Source organism: Falco punctatus (assembly GCF_963210335.1).
Source record: "Falco punctatus genome assembly, chromosome: 3".
NCBI lineage: Eukaryota > Metazoa > Chordata > Aves > Falconiformes > Falconidae > Falco > Falco punctatus.
Window position 1 is genome coordinate 62,447,641 of NC_137582.1, and position 14,528 is coordinate 62,462,168.

The window sequence follows — 14,528 nt, forward strand, 5'->3', positions numbered from 1 at the left end:
TGACACTGCTCTGATCCCAGGGTGCTTAGCCTTGGCAGCCATGGGAGCAGCCGGGGCTTTACTCAGACTTGTGCTGTGGCTGTAAGCCCCGTAAGGAGGCTTATGCTGGCAGGGGATCAAGTGTGGTGGAAGCTTAGCCCCACTTCATCCGCTCCCACTCCTAACCCCGTCCCCCCAGCACTGCTGTGGGAGAGGAGCATGTGTGAGAAGCTGCTGCACAGCTCCAGCGAGGTTTCCCAGCAGGTCAGCCTGCTGCTACAAAGAAAGTCTCTGACCTAGTTAGGGCTGGTGTGCGCTGGTGTCCTAGAGCTCGGCAAAGCAGGGAAATCTATGCATCGACCTCAATGGCAAACACCAGCAATTTGTGAAGCTGGGAGCCAAGAGCGGTGGGCAGGGGGAGCGCAGAAACCCATTCACAAGTTCTCATTTGTGCCCAGGATGCGGTTTGGGTTTTTATTTGGGCTGTAGTTCAAGTATGTTAAACTGGCAGTGTGTATGTGGAGCAGCAACCCTGCCTCCCCACCTCCTCTGCTGCCCATGTGCCAGTACAAACATTTCTGAACCCTTCCGTGGACAAGATGAGTGAAGTGATCTGCCTGTAAAGTACCCCAGTAAACAAAGGTTTTATTTTACAGACAGATCATTTTCCCAAGCCAGTTCAGCCCCCGGCCACCACGAACAGCTGACATCAGCCACCAAAGTGGGTAGCGAGGGGGCAGGCAGGACGGCTCTGTTCACAGATAGTGCCACGTTACGCCCATCCAAAATTTTCATCTAAGTGTAGCCTTAAAACTACTTGACTACACATACTGACTGAAACAAAATGTACTGGAGTGGTTTGTCCTCCCTTCATTTTTTTCTTGCTAGCCAGAAGAAACTTCACTCAGCATGTGGTCTGGCAGCTCTCCATGTGAGTGCGAGCATTCGTAACACAGTGCAGCACATCAGCCGGAAACCTAAATCCCCCAAAATGCTGAAAAACGTAGACTCTTTTCCCTACCAGCTGTTGTAAAATGTTTTGATTGTTTTCCACTACATACATTACAGAGTACATTAGTGCATCTGTAATTAGGCATCCAAGACAAATGAAGATTTTTCTTTATGAACACCGGCACAAAGATGCCTATGCTCTGAAAGGCAGGTACTTCCTCTGAAAGCAAACAGTTTGTGTCTGCATCCCTCACCAGCTCACTGGTGGAGAACATTTTATACCTCCAGGCTTGCTGGGCTGGTCTCAAATGGTGATTTCTGGTAGAATAAAGAGCAGAAATATCTGTAAACTCCAGGAAAATGGTCGGTGGCTGACTCCTTTGCAAGTGTGTCTTTGTTGAGCTTGTCAGATTTTACAGAACAAGTATCGGCATGTTTCATATGTGCTGAAGGACTGGTATTTTCCCCTTGAGTACACTAGCTAATCTCACCGTATTAAAGAAATTTGCATGTATTGGAGCACTTGCCTAGGGGCCCACAGGCAGTATTCTCCATATTTCATCGAGAATGTGATTCCTATTGGCAATAGCTTCAATTAAAGCAATAAAAATACAACTTACCACCAGCCATTCTGCTGTCAGTATTAGAGCTGTGCTCTTCCCTCAGCAAGGCTGGATCTGTTCCGTGTATGCACAGGAGATGTGCAAGTGGACCTCTGAATAATGAAGTAAGACTTAAGCCACTATATCAAATTAACAACAGACCACACCTTTTTTCCTGGTAACTTCCTAGAGCTGCCAATTTTTAAATTGTTTTTTTCCTTTATGCCAGTAGGGAAACTGTACACAAAAATGTGCTCTCTCAGAGCTGTATCAGCAAGACTGAAAAAGTAGAGAAGTCAGAATTACGGTTCCTACAACAGTTTCCATTTTACAGTGTGTTACAGTTAAGTCTTCCATAAAACATCTCTCCAACACCAAAGAATGCAACAAATAATTCACCAACAGTGTAAAGAGGAATTTCCATTTTCTTTTAATCCATGCACCAGACATGATGATAGCACTATGGGATACTGTGTTTTATATGCATGTTGTGTTCAAGTACCAAAAGAATGACTTTTATTCAAAAGAGGAATAACTGTTGCCACTAACTCTGGATTTCCATGGGTTTTGCTCCTTCTAAAATACAATAGTGGGTTAGTACTTCTGTACTTTACAGTCCATGATATTTATGCAGTGAATTGTAGAGTAAAATGGATCAGAGGTCAAAGTGTGCCTTTCCTCGTCACAGAATGGGAAGGTATGTACTTCACAACACAGAGAAGGAGACTTCTGTATCTTGGCATACTAAATGTTACTGGTTTTGTTACAAAAAAAATTGTGTGCTATTTCCCTTGTATACTGCTATGAAATCCATGCATACAATGTACTGCAGCGCAGCCTGGTAACAAGGCAGAGACCCACCTCATACAGGTGGCGCGAGAATTAATTAAAGTGCAGAAGGCTCTTTAATTGCAGTCACTTTTATACAATTACTGAAATCTGTTCAATCACACTGCATACTTCAGTGCCCACCCCAACATACAGCATTTCTACATTCATTCTCTGCAACCTTTTATGCATATTACACTGTGTGCTCTGTTAAGGTCACCACCCAATACACTATGCTTTCTTCAATTAGCTACTGACTTTCAGTTTTAATAAAAGGTGTTATTCTTCTAGTGAATACTCAGGATTTTTGTAATATAGCCATTTAAACTATTGCTTCCCAATTCACTGAAACAAAAGGATTCCACATTGAGGGCTGAGTCTTCTTGCCAACACTTGCTGAGATGAATTGTATAAATCAGCGAAATTACATCTGTTTGCAGGAGGAAAAAAATAGCCAACACCATTTTTCACAGGCAGAACTTTCTATCTGATTTCAGGGAGGGAAAGCCTCCTCCAGCTCAGCAACACCCAGCTTGCAGCGTGGAACGTTAATCAGCTCCAAAAGGAGTATTTTCCTCCTCCAGGGAGGAAACCCTAGCAGTTAGTCAAAACCAGTGTTAATGGATATGTGCCAATACTATCTGAAAAAAATACTATTCATATACTTCCATGCAGTCTTATTTTTCAGTATTAATTGAACAGTGGAACAATGTTTTATTTATATATACATACATATAATAGATGAAACTTGAAACCAGAATAGGATTTTTATTTACAAATTAGCCATGCAAAGTGTCACAAAAATTATCTTAAAATTTCTGAGTGTTTGTATCTCCAGCCACCTGTCACAATCAAATTCAAAGGATTGATCAGCAGAAATTAAAACATCTATTCACATGTTTGCGAAGGTAAAAAGGCTTGCAGACACATCATTCGCACAGAAAGGTTATGTTAGGTATTAAAGAGGTCAGTAGGGAAGGGATAAACTTTATCACATTAAGCTGAAAAGCTCTTGAGGTATGAAAGGTCTGCGTCTTTTAACAGTGCTTTTCTTTTAGCCATAAATATGCAATGGTGGTATTTGAATTTAAGGCTGTTTGAGAAAGCAGAACTATATATGAACGTGCACTGTTGCTGTATCAGTGATGCAGCAGTCCTTCAAAATACTATGACATTAAGGTTCACTTATAAGACTATGAATTGGATATATTCATGGTGAAAATACTGTTTTTTCTATTTTGAAATGAATTCAAGCGTTATTAGCCAGCTGTCAGACAACATGGAACTAAAATTGGAATTCCATCACTTTTGTTTGTCTGTTGCAATAAGCGACACATTGTTCTCCTGAGAAACACAGATATTCTTTCTTGCCAGGCATTGCTTAATGTTGCTCTTGTTGAGCAGTACCACCAGACGATGCCAATGAACCCAACTTAAGAAAACAGGGACCAAAGCCTCTGTTGGCACAAGGGGGCACAACTTCGGCGATGTTGTGAAGCTCAGGGCACACACAGCATGACTATCACCGTAACTCAGCAAAACTATCAATTGTCTTTGTACTGAAATAACAGCTTACAGCCTTCTGTGATACAAGTACTTATATCCATCAGGTGACATGTAGTCAGGATTTCTGGAGGGACTGGGTAATTCTGAAGTGTTATTTCAGTTGCTCAGCACACCTCAGGGTCACGTTTAACATACCAGACAGCAAATCTTTTAATGATTCTTTCGCTGTAAAATGTACTCATTATTATACATACATGCAGAAACTCATATAAATGTACTCATTATTATACATACATGTAGAAAATCATATACTATTTGTAGAAGGGATGAGACATGCTTCTTGAATGGAATGTTAGTATTTCGCATTCAGTTTTCAAATGTATAAATAAATATGCAACATACAATGACTCACCAGTTTTTAACACCGAGTTTCCAAAGTTTAGGAGAAAATAGTTTATATTTTACTAGAGATTTTTTCAGATGTACTGTATCACTGCACTATTTCATTTAGGCATAAAACAGCAGCGGGAGGAAGAATTAGTCTTGCAGATGTAACCTGACTTCAGAAGAGATTAAGGCCAGTTATTTACACCAGTATATCCCCCACAGATTTGCTAGTCTGTAGTAAATCTGAACGTAAGTGTACATCTGGAAATAGCCAACAAGACGTGAAAGTCATTATAATTCATATAGACCTTATAATATAGACTTTGCTTACCCATAGTTTTGTCCAAGGCATCCTTCTGTAATTATTATATTGGAAGCTAAGAATAATTACCTTTTGATGTTTTATAAAGTCAAGGCAAAGATAGATGATGTATCTGATAAGCTACTTCAGATCAAGAAACCAAAGACCTTACTAATTCCTCATGTAAGCATGTGCAATTTAAATGAATGCTCTCCAGCCACTGGTATCAGTTGAATTTAGGCTCATCTCCATCATACAGAGATTTCATCATGAAAACACATTTTAAAAATTCAAAAATGTCTGTGTTGCATTCCTGTATTTCTCTTTTGCAATATTATTCTTTGTCCTTTGGAAACTAGCATTGGTTTTGTACTGTACTATATAAGTGTAGTTTTAAAAAGTTTGTCATTATTTTGTAATGAATGCTAGAAATCAATGTTCACATAAATCAATAGACAAGTGTACAAATTGGAAAAAATCTCAAGTATGGTGAAGTTGTCATTTTTAGGTACAAATATACATTATCAATACAAAAATAATAATAATAAAAGAAAGAAAGAAAGAAAGAAAGCCTGTGGTGTTCTGTCTGTAAACAGCTTTCATGTTGTACACGTTTAAGCTAGTTGTATAAGCGTGTGAGCTTTAATCAAGCTATTTCTGTTCTCAGTTCTCCAAATCCAAAATCCAAAAGAGACCAAGAAGTAGTAAATCCATTCAGATAGCAGTATAGTCAAACTGTACATGCAAAAAGGATTCTCAGATGAAGGATATATGAAGTGACTCATAGTAGCCATAGAAGAGTGGAATTTCATTAAAACCTGTAAATTCTGCATAGTTCCTTTCTTCTTCTCCCCATTGGCAGAAGTGCAAAACCCAGAGCTGGGTCCTTTGAATTCCACTTCCCATTTACTCCTCCTGCAAATCAGACAGTTTATCCTAATATCCAGCCTCACAAATTCAGTGTCAGGGCCCTGAGCACACTTCCCCGCCCCAGGAGTTCAGCTGGCCACATCCAAGATAAGCTGATAAGATCTGTTTTGAAGAAAAACCTGGAAAAAGCCACAGTGAGGCTTCTTCCCATGGGATCTGCTTTGAAGCTGAAGCTCTCACTCTTGAACCTGACACATACCATGGCACCTGATGGAGTGCACGTACAAGTGCAGTGGGAACTGCCTGATGTCATTGTGATGCCATTTTTGATTGTCTTTGAAATGCTGTGGTGATCTGGGGACGTTCCAGAACACTGGGAAAAGACAAATGTCACTCCTGTCTTCAAGGAGGGCAAGAAGGAGGGCCCTGGGAACAGCAGGCCAGTCGGCCTCACCTCAATCCCTGGGAAGGTAGTGGAGCAAATAATGCTGGAAACCATTTCAAAACACAGTAAGGACAAGAAAGTGACTGGAAATAGTCAGCATGAATTTGTGAAAGGGAAATCATGCTTAACTGAGCTGATAGCCTTCTGTGGTGTGATGGCTGGCTTGGTGGTAGGGGGAGAGAGCTGATGTTTAGCCTGGCTTCAGTTAGGCTTTCAGCACTGTCTCCTGTAACATTCTTACAGACAAACTGAGCAGGTACAGGCAAGGTAAGTGGGTTGGAAATTGGCTAAACGACTGGGCCCAGAGGGTTGTGATCAGTGGCTCAAAGTCCAGCAGAAACCAGTCACTACTGGTGTACCCCAAGGGTTGATACTGCACCCAGTACCAATTAACCTCTCTATTAATGAGCTAGGCTATGGGACAGAGTGCACCCTCAGCAAATTTGTAGATGATACAGAACTGGGAGGAGTGGTTGTTATGTCAGATATTTCTGCTGTCATTCAGGGGAACTTCAACAGGTTGGAGAAATGGGCAAATAGGAACTTCAAGATGTTCAGTAAAGGGACACGCCAAATCCTACATACAGGGAGGAACAACCCCATGCACCAGTACTGAACACTTCAGGAGCTGACTGGCTGGAAAGCAACTTTTCAGAAAAGACCTGGGAGTCTTGGTGAACAAGTTGACCATGAGCCAGCAATGTGTCCTTGTCATAAAGAAACCTTACTGCGTCCTGGGCTGCACTGGGAGAAGTGTTGCCAGCAGGTGGAATGAGGTGGTCCTTCCCCTTTGCTCAGCCCTAGTGAGGCCACATCTGGAGTGCTGGGTCCAGTTCTAGGCTCCCCAGTGCAAGAGAGAGATAGGCATGCTGGAGCAAATCCAGCAAAGGGCCATTAAGACGATTAAGGGCTTGGAGCATCTGACATAGGAGAAGAGGCTATGAGAGCTGGGATTGTCTAGCCTTGAGCAGAGAAGGCTCAGGAGGATCTTATCAAAGTACTTTAATACCTGGCAGGAGACAGTAAAGAAGATGGAGCTAGACTCTTCTCAGTCGTGTCCAGTGACAGAACAAGAGGCAACAGACACAAAGAGAAATATAAGAATTTTGTTTAAATATAAGAAAAAGTTTGTTTACTTTTTATTTGAATGGTAACTGGGCACTGGCACAGATTGCCCTGAGAGACTATGGAGTCTTTATCCTTGGAGATATTCAAAACCCTACTGGACATGGCCCTGAGCAACCTGCTCTAGTTGATTCTGCTTTGAGCAGGTGGGCTGGACTAGGCAATCCCCAGAGCTGCCTCCCAACCTCAGCAATTCTGTGATTATGCAAGTCCTCCTCAGTGGCTGTCACAGGACCCTTTGACAACATCTTTTCCAAGACACAAACTAAAAAGAAAGTAAGCACCATCAGCATACAGATGTTAGCAGTAAACAGCTGTCCCCTGGGACACCTAGAGATCTAAACTGATCTCCACTGTTTTAAAGTTTAAAAAGAGCAAAGTGAACAACATGCACTGGGAAGCACCAGTCCGTAACCAAAAGACTGGAAAACTCTTCTTTGCAATGCAGTGTGACAGTAATGTGATGGGCAGTAGCTCTCTGTCATTGCGAGGGTATATTGAAAAGCAAGGTACAAAGAGAACCTCAAGAACCCGATTTACTACTTTGCTTCTTTAAAGTCTCACTTCAGGTTTACCTTAGGTAAACCAATAACTTACGTGAAGTAGAATACTAAAAACAAACCAAAATCCCCCACCATCACCACCACCAAAAAATGGAAAGTAAAGCTCTAATTACAAATAAATAATTAACTGTCAAGCAGAATGTCACGGAACAGGATTGGTATGACTGGAAGATGTGTCAGAATGGAATTTCAGAAAAGGATGTAATTTCTTTCTGAATCTCATGAAACAGACCAAAACACCTTCAGCATAAGTGCTGTAAGTACATTTCATTCAACCTTTATGCTGAACTATGGAAATGGCCAGGAATATTTAGCTATGGCAAACTTATTATTCCTTTTGTGCCCCCTCCTTACACACCATACTCTCTCCACAGCCCAGTCATCCAGTATAAGTCAGTTGTCTTGCACAGAACCTAACTCAAATTCACTATTTTCATATGTTCAGAAAGGCTCTTAAATATACTTCCGCACAGGATCCTCTCACCTGCTTACGAAAGACAGCTACTGCCCACCGTTAAAATAAGAACAAAGATAACAGAAATACTGGGAAAGCACATTCCTCTTGTTTATCCAGTACATGTTACATTGATTGTCTAATTAAATTGTCATTTTCTTTGGACAAGACACATGTGCAGAGGAGCACACAATTTCAGTTTCCAAAGAAAGACTGAAAAATGTCAAACTGGGAAACAAGTCACATACACAACTCCTGGTGCAGGGGATCCCTGAGTTGCCCTTCACCTGCAGTAGCTGCAAAGCTTGCTGTGCTAGGTCATGAATGTCATTTTGATAGCTACACAAACAACTTCAAACAAGGACGTATTGTTATATATTCATTAAGCTGTTGCTGCAGCTGGATTAGCTTCAGACACCATCTGATCTGCAGCCCTGCCAGAGAGCCACTGCAGCAACCCTCAGCCTGATCCTATGAGGCACCAAGGAGCCAATCTTACTCACACTGAAAGAAATGGAAGAATTCCCATTTACCGCAGTAAAATAGGTAAGATCCTAACTTTCAGTGCTTCCACTAACACTGTTGTCGTTCAGTGACTCGTGTCCTTTATGTAAGCAGCAGGGATTTTAAAAAGAAAACAAAACGCCAAACCCTCAAACAGAAATAAAATCCTTGATGTAATACCTGAAAACCTAGTTGCCTATCTAGCAGAGCTGACATGGCTACTCTTAAAATGACTGGATGTTTCCTCTAGCAGCATAATGTCAGCACTGCCACTGTTCCCTTCAAGCAAGAGATTTTCATTTACTTACCTTTCCTCTAACAAATATATTCCTGTAACAAATCTAGAAATAACAAGATTTCTAACGGACAAATCATAAGCCTTTATTATTTTCCTGTTGGCTTAAAAAATAAGAGGTTGGTTGAAACAGTTCCAGTTCTGTGCATGCGTCAAGATCAGAGCTTGCTCTTAACACAGAGCCACCTGCTGACAGCCAAGTATATTGGTATATAGAAAATAATGGATAGCAAATATGCAAGTCAATTTTAACCAACAGAAACCTTTTATTCCTACCCACGTTGAATTTGGACTGCTGTCTCTGTTTTTTAGAAAACAACAGATCTTGGCAAATATTTTTTTCTGTTCTTTATCTGTATAAAAGGCTTTGAGGGAGAGAAGTTAAAAAGCAGGTCATTAAAAACAAACATAACTATGCAGCAACCCTGTTGAATCTTTAAACATTTGTAAACCCACACAGATACTACACATGACATTTGAGAGAGATGCCTTTTGGCAGTTACCAACACTTCTGGATTTCAATTTCAGAGGTGGGCAAATTTCCGTTCATCCCAATTCTGTTCAGTAGTGAAATGGGCTGTCAAAGGCAGAGGGCAAACAGCACAGTATGATACAGCATATCTCTGACCAGTGTCCAGATCAAGAATGCTCAGTGGAGCAGCTGGCTCTGAAAAGACTTACATTTGGAAGTTTTAAACTGGCCTGTTTTCAGACTGGTTATTCAGTCTGTTCTGCCTCATGCAGCTGGGGACATTTCAGATGCCTTCACCTGTGCACAACTGAGAGGCTATGACAAAACACCTGCATTCAATCCCTTTTTAAAGCAAACAGCCAGTGCATGTGCTGATGTATTAGGTGGCAAGTACATATGATGGCTTAAGGCCATGCAAAAGCAGATTGTTTTCTGCAAATCCTGAAGACTGTGTTTGTTTCTGTCTGCTTAGAGTTGTATGAAGAAACGAGCAGGGTGCATACACGAGACCCTTAGGTGTCTATGTATTTCCTTCTCAGGGTTGTACAGAAGCAGTCTAACAAATTCTGATGCGGTTACCGATCTGGCAACATTTGATCCCTTTCCGCTCTTATTGCCCTGAAACGTCTCCAGTGTGACTAGGCGGCTGCTGCCTGGGGCTGCACCTGGCTGCCTGGCCACCCCGCACCGCCCCGCAGCTCGGGGATGGCGGAGCTGTAACTGGCCCTACCGCGAGCCCTGCCCCGGCACAAGCCCCCTTCCCTGGAGCTCACCCAGCCGGCCGTGTCGCCAACAGAGGGCAGTCCTACACCGGGATGGCCTCGGTGCCCCGCACCCACGCGTGCCCGTGGCGCCCGCTGCATGCGTACCGGCGTTCCCCATCCATCCCAGTCCGGCCTCGCTGTGCACCTCTGGCACTGCCGATGTGCTGCACTACAGGAGCACGAGAGCAGCGCTGTAAATCCTTGCCCTATGGCTCTCCTTGAGCTCCGTGAGAGGAATTAATTTCTGTGCACACACCTCTGGTTAATGCTTGCATAGCCACGCAGCCTCTGTCAAGCAATACACAGGCACTGCATACTTAATGCTTCTGGGCTGTTAAGAGTATGTGCCTTAGGATGGAAGGGCTAAACACATAATCTGAGACAGGATTCCTTCTAAGGGATCATAGATCTACATGTACCCACTGTAAAAAGCAAAATGGACATTTGACACTGATAGGGAAGAGTCAGCATCACAGAAAAGGAATGTGCTTTGCAGAAAAGACAATTAGATGTGAACAAAGTTAATGTGTGGGAACAGGGTACGGTGCTTGAGTTAGATCTGTGAAAATAACATGAAATACAACCAATCTCTACAAGGTTCTCCCAGGGACAGCAACAAGTTTTAGACCAAGATGACAGATGGGCCTAATAAAGTGTGTCTCAAAGTGGAAGCAAGTAGGCAGCATCTGGCAAATCTCAGCAAAGATGGCCAAAGCCTTTGCAAGACATTTGTAGCCAAGAGCCTTTGAGAATCCAGTCTGAGCAGATCCAAGCTTCCAGGTCTGCACTCAGCACAAACACAGCTTGCTCATTGACCTCTTCCAGGGGATGGAGCTCAGAAGGCAGCCAGAGCACACATTTCAGCCAGATCCCTCATCCTTATGCTTTTCCTAAAAATTGAACTTAATTGGCATAAAACTCCTTGATTTAAAACAGGATGATCTTTTACCTTGGATATGCTTATGGCAGTATATTGTCCATATAAAAGTACGGTTTGTTCTTTCTCCCAGTAGTCCCCCAAGAGTGACAACATCATCATTGCTTTCTTCTTTCTTTAAAAACAACAAAAAAAAAAACCAATTCCAAAATATTAAAAAATGATGAGTAGGCCAAAGTTTAGCTGAGAAAGTTGTTGAGACAAGAGGCCTTGGCTGAGTGCCCATCAAAATCAATATGAGTCTTTCCATTTACTTAATGGACATTGAGCCCTAACTGAAGGGGGCAGGGGGGAGAAATCTGTACTGATTACCCACTAACAAAGAAGCGTTTGAAATAATCTGCTGCCATCTGTCTTTGTTTTGCTAACCCACTCAGCTGGGCCTGAACAGAAAATCCGTCAGATGAATAGAGAATTAACTACCGCAAGAACTATCTGTTTGCGTTTCTGACCTTCCACAAGAACTATCTCCATTGACCATGTGGAAGGTTTCCTTGCATAATTCCAACAAATTAATGTTTTTATGAAATTGAATGAATGAATTTATGAAATTAATTAATTGGAATTCATAATGAAATTAATTGAAATTACTTATGAAATTAAGAGGCTACAGCTGTTATGTAAGTATGTACATGTATCATGCAAGTTATAAAAGTAAGTAAATTTCTTCAGCCTCAAAAAGCTGTTATAAGATTTCTGTTGTGTTCAGAGGGGCCAATAACATTATCTGGGTTTGAGGGCAGAAAGAAGTTTAAGTCTCCTTTAATAAAAGATTGGTAACATTTCGTGTCATTGCTCAACTCCCTCCAACTATACGGACATGGAGCTGATTATAGGAATCTAATGCTATCTCACACAGTGTTATATGTGTATATGTCTACCTGGGGGAGAAAAAGGTATGACACCATGGAGATGAGAAAAGCTATAGAGGACCAGATTAATAGATCTGTTCTAACAGGAGGACAAATCCTCTTTTTAGAGTAACCACCTATAAGCAAGAGTACAGAAGCTTAGCAACAATCTGATAAATCAGTGTTCAGTCAGCATTGCAGAGGGAAGGAAGGGACACAGTTGGCTGCTTGTAAAGGGGATGTGAAATCTATTTCCATGGGAAGGAGCGGCATGCTCAGCACAGTCTGCAAGTGTAGTGACTCCAAGCCAGTGGGACATATGTATGCAAAACCACCTCAGACTTTTGCTCTCACTGCAAATACAGAATTGTTTATCAAGCTCCTAACACTAGCAAAATAACTGGAATGTAACTTCCCCGGCAACTCTTCGCCAGGCAATCATACCACACAGAAAAGTTACAGCTCTTCTTCAGATTTCCTCTAGAGATGATTACTTCAACCACATTTACATTAATCCCTCTACCAGTTGATCAAGAATGGATTGTTTTCCATCAGAGAGTGTAGAGGAACGAAGCTGGGTTAATTAGCATTGATAATATACAACTGTGGGTTGGCTTCAGGGGCAGCGGGTTGGCTGATGTAGATAAGGTGCAGCTGTGGCTGGTTAAGTGAAGTGGTTGAGAGTCACTGAAGAGAGAGCAGCTGAGGAAGAAGCAGAGAGAGAAAGTGTGCCCTGGGTGAGGAGAGACTAGGAGAAGGCAGCAGAGGGACTGGCATGAAGAGTATGCTGGTATGAGGTGGTAAAAGGCCTTGTTGCAGCCGGCTAGTTTAGAGAGTGCTGTGACAAGAGAGCACTATCCTTCGCCTAGGATGAAATAGCCTCTATCTAATTGTAATAAGTTTTCCTGAGGCCATCACAATTCATGATCAACCTAAGATGATCTGTAATAAACAGATCTTCAGATTCCAGGGAATTATGTTGGGTTTAGCCACCCAAACAATAAGTACACATACAACTTGAGGCCCTCAGGATGTTTTGGGGTACCTTTGTAAAGCATCCAGAAGATTTTACAGACTCTGATTCCAAAGAAATCCCTTCCTAATTTCAGATTTGTAAAGACCCAAGCAGTAGTTATATTTTTTCAACATACTATATTTTACACATAAAATGAAGATTTCATATAACTGTACAGAAGTTCAGTGGCATTTCAGAAGAGACTAATTTACATAACACGCATGTCCAAAGGTGACAAAACAATGATGAAGTATTTAACCTTGGTGACTCACGTGGAAGAAACTTGTGATCACTGCTGCGTGAATGGAGCTGTAACCGTGAGTTTTTGAACCTTGTGGAAGCCAGCAGAATGACTGACATCCAGACTCATGCCTGCCCTTTGGCTCCAAAGTTACTCTGCAATAAGGCGTCACAGAAACAGAGTCATTCTCAGTCACTCATCATGGGAGTGTGGGTGAATAGGACAGCTGATATTCCAGCTCTGGGTGTGTTTAAGAGCTCTCTTATCAGGTCTGCAGTCGCAGTAATATGCCCCTAGTACCTGTCAGAAAGACAAGGGCTCAAATGTGACCATGAGATAAGGCTGGCAGCCCCATATCCTCCTTAACGTGTTCCACTCCATTTCAGAAACTAAGCAAGATCAGGCTGGGTGCTACTTGGATGGTAGACCACCAGGAAAACATGCCCAGTTGGAGCAAAGTGATAAATGGCGTGATTTCTCAAGAATCATCCAGACTTATTCTCAATGCTCACCTACTCTAGCCTCACCACAAGTGAAAGGGTGTGATAACTTTGTGTTCTGGAGTGTCTGACCCACACTAATTGGGTTTGTCAGGCATATTACCCAATGGTCAGAGTTAAAACCAGAAAAGCCAAAGCTGAAGGGCAGACAGGCCGGGAGACAACTACACCGGGTCGGTGGGGGAGGCACAAACAGAAGTCTGAGGTTATGGAGTGGGAGAGGACAAGGACTTTGGAGCCAAGGCCACCACAGGCAGGAAGCTGCAGTTAAGTGGTGGTAGAAAGCGAGGGCTGAACGGTGAGGCCCACTTGTTCAGTTCTGGAAAATATCATCCTTACAGCGTAAACCCATTCCCCTCCTGCAGCCTGACCCACCTGAAGGCACACCTGAAGGAAACCAGTGGGTGTTGGGTGCACCACAGACCAACCCAATGGCTAACAACTACTACTGTTCCTAAGGGATTATAAAAGACAGCTACACACATAAGAAAATAGTCAGAGTATAAAAAAAGAACTGTTAGAGTCTGAAAGCTGACTGGATATTTTGCAGGAATGGGCAGAGAGGCAGGCCAGCTCTGGTCAGAAGGCATTTAGCTCCTGAGTCAGGCTTGGACTCCAAACTAGCTCTGACAGTCGCTTGACTTTGAGAGGTCTCACAGCTTAACAAGAGCCTTTTTATCCAGAGTGAAAGTACCTGAGCAGAATTTAAAAGTGGTGAGTCATAGCAAGTAAGTCGGTCTGTTTCAATATGCGATCCCTAAAAATTTCCTAGTAGAGTTGTTTTGGAAATTTCACGTCCACATAGGTTACTGTGTAGCACCTCTGAATCTAGTTCCTGTTTGTGTACCCCTTGAAAATGACTGATCAAGCTCATAGGTCAACACATCACGGGCTAAAACTCATTGATTTAAATGCAGTGGGGCCCTCAGGAAGGTCGC

General features: G+C 42.4%; 1 protein-coding gene across 1 annotated transcript in view; it reads left to right on the forward strand.

Annotated features, from left to right (window-relative positions):
- The first annotated feature begins 77 nt into the window (after positions 1–77).
- The window catches only part of CIDEA (cell death inducing DFFA like effector a), a 33,732-nt gene continuing 19,281 nt past the window's right edge, over positions 78–14,528 (forward strand). Inside the window, exon 1 of the mRNA XM_080378138.1 lies at positions 78–8,557. The gene's annotated coding sequence lies outside the window, so the exon portion shown is untranslated. The remainder of the gene's footprint in view (positions 8,558–14,528) is intronic.